This window comes from Drosophila novamexicana, unplaced genomic scaffold (assembly GCF_003285875.2).
Source record: "Drosophila novamexicana strain 15010-1031.04,08,12 unplaced genomic scaffold, DnovRS2.1 tig00000689-arrow-pilon, whole genome shotgun sequence".
Taxonomy (NCBI): domain Eukaryota; kingdom Metazoa; phylum Arthropoda; class Insecta; order Diptera; family Drosophilidae; genus Drosophila; species Drosophila novamexicana.
Window position 1 is genome coordinate 1,468,217 of NW_020824818.1, and position 2,702 is coordinate 1,470,918.

Genomic DNA, 2,702 nt, shown 5'->3' on the forward strand with positions numbered 1-2,702 from the left:
TTGACATGAATGACAAATATTTCGAGTATCTTTTGCCTGAGAGTTAATTGAAATTCGCCTTTGTATCAAGAAATAAATGGATTATGAGTGTGTAGCTATGCAACTTCTCAATAAATACGTTTACTCTCAAATACTTGAAATGTACTTCAAATCAATGCAGCATTCCGAACTTAAATCTAACAATGAGTTTTGTCCTTTGATTAGGGATCACAATGAAATGTAATTAGTTGGGATTAATTCTTAAGTATCTAATAACCAGAAGCTGACATATTTACTCCTATATTGTATGCATATTTTTGCTATGTTCAGCCCTTACAGCCCATTTATTTGGCATGCTTGAATACAACTGTATATAATTATACTTGCTGAACTAATAACAAGTAAGAGGTTCTAGTCGGGAGCTCCCGACTAGGGGATACCCTGAACCCTCTTCTTCCAACATCAAATATATATATATATATATATATATATATATATATATATTCTATTTTAGAGTTTAGTGACTGTTGCTCTTATTATTTACCGAAATTGCCCAAAGAACAGGATATCGATATAGATTTTTATCGATTGCTTGGAAAGGGAGGAAGCTATCGATTATCGGAAACAAACTCGATCTGCGCGGGAACTAGGAGCATCTACATCTAAAATTTCTCTCTCTTATAGGTTCTGAGATCCTTTCGTTCATACATACGGACGGACGGACGGACGGACGGACGGACGGACGGACGGACAGACAGACGGACATGGCTAGACCGACTCGGCTATTGATGCTGATCAAGAATATATATAATTTATGGGGTCGGGGAAGCTTACTTCTGCCTGTTACATACAATATACCCTTATACCCATTTTTAATGGGTTCATGGTATACAAATTATACAAACTTAACGCACATTTGCAGAAATTAGCACAATTCGATATACAATAAAAAATGCATTTGAATGTTCCGTTTTGTATTGTTACTCCAGAGAAATTATTTAAACTGTTGACGCTCATTAACCATGCCTAAATAACACAATTATAATGTAATTTGATTGTTATGCATAAATATACTGAGTTACACTCTATGATACTTCCTGCCTTCATTCGAGATTAAAAAATCACAATGCAACTCCTCAGCTATTATTTGTTTCTTCATATATATTTAATCACGACAATGTGCCTACTTTTAATTGCCGCAAGACTTGGTAAGTGTAAAGAACAAAAATATAACAAAATAATTTTATTACAATTATTATAAAATAATATTTTTTTTCCTAAGCCTGCGGTTCTGACGGGTATTGTGTGGATAAGAATGGGTTTTGTAAAGGTGTGAAGCTTCCCTCAGCCGACTGCAGAGGCTCGACCCCAACTATCTGTTGCCAAAGAAATGCTGTTGGTTAAATGTGCCGCATTAAATATGTAACCGTACTTAAAACCCAAAATTGCGCTAAGCCTAAAACACACTAGCAATAAAATGATAATAAACTAATATTCATATTATTGGTTAAGCTATATTATATCTGATGCTTATTAATTCGCATAGTTAAAAGCAAATATGCAATATTTTAATCCAAGTTCCGATGATGTTCCAAATAGTATAAATCAATTCAATGGCAAAAAATGATTTAAATTTAAGTTGTCTTTAAGACTTCTTAAGATGCTGTACGTGGCGAATGTAAATTAACTTTAGATTTCTATTTGGATATGTGCTTAGAAAACCCGAGTGTCCTCTCGGGACTTGTGCTCCCCATGTGGTCAACCTGAAAGGACCTCCATCTATCCATTACATGAGAAACCTTTCGACCACAAAAAAGTGGTGTTATGATTGGAATACATCAACATATGCGTGTGCATGTTAAAAGTTTTGCAAATAGATATGTATTTCTGTATATATTTTTTTTTAATTTTCCACCCATTTAAAACGCACGTGGTCAAAATCGAGAAAGGTTAGTAATAACTATATATCTAAGTCTCAGGCTTATTTCAACTTAATTTATAGGTAAACTAAGCCAAACTTTACTTTTAGCTTTAATATAATTAGAATAGTTATTAATAATATTTAATAATTGGTAATGTTATTCAATTTGTTTTTATTATAATTAAAAATTATTTATATAATTATTAGCGTTATCGCACTAGATTCATTTGAAAATTCGAGTTAAATAAAGATATCGCCATTAAATCTGAGAATTTGCATTAAAAATCTCGCAGAAAATTCCTAAAAGCCATCAAGCCAAGCCGTGACAGACGAAAAACAAGTGATCAGCATAACGGCGACCCACGACGAGGCAGCCAAGTGTAAGGGCGAGATGCAAAGACCGAGTGCCAGACAATGCACCATCAGACACGCAACCCCGAGCTCAGCTCAGTTTGGGGCAGCTCATTACCTAGCCGCTTCAGTTGTGCCCAGCCCCAAATGTTGCAGCAGCCACTTCAGTGTAAATCATTACAATAATTCAAATAAAGCGCCGCCAGGACGCGATGAAGGACGAAGATAGCAAGTGGCAGCGTGAGCAAAGTAAACGGTGAAAGTTTGCCCAGCTCGACACGGTATAAAATGGGATAGTAGGGATAGAGTCAGGCAAGAAGCAGACAACAGACAGCTGGAACGGCGCCCACTTGAGACTGGGAGAAGGAACGAGCGCCAAAAGCATTTAAGCAGAAAATGTTGCAAGAAAAAGGAACAGCGAAAAGGACATGCCATGATTTAGGGCTGCTTA

General features: G+C 35.9%; 1 long non-coding RNA gene across 1 annotated transcript; it reads left to right on the top strand.

Annotated features, from left to right (window-relative positions):
- The first annotated feature begins 1,084 nt into the window (after positions 1-1,084).
- LOC115763128 lies at positions 1,085-1,482 on the top strand. Its single transcript, XR_004017870.1, has 2 exons — positions 1,085-1,187; positions 1,262-1,482. It is a non-coding gene; the product is annotated as an uncharacterized LOC115763128 (long non-coding RNA).
- Positions 1,483-2,702: the final 1,220 nt, after the last annotated feature.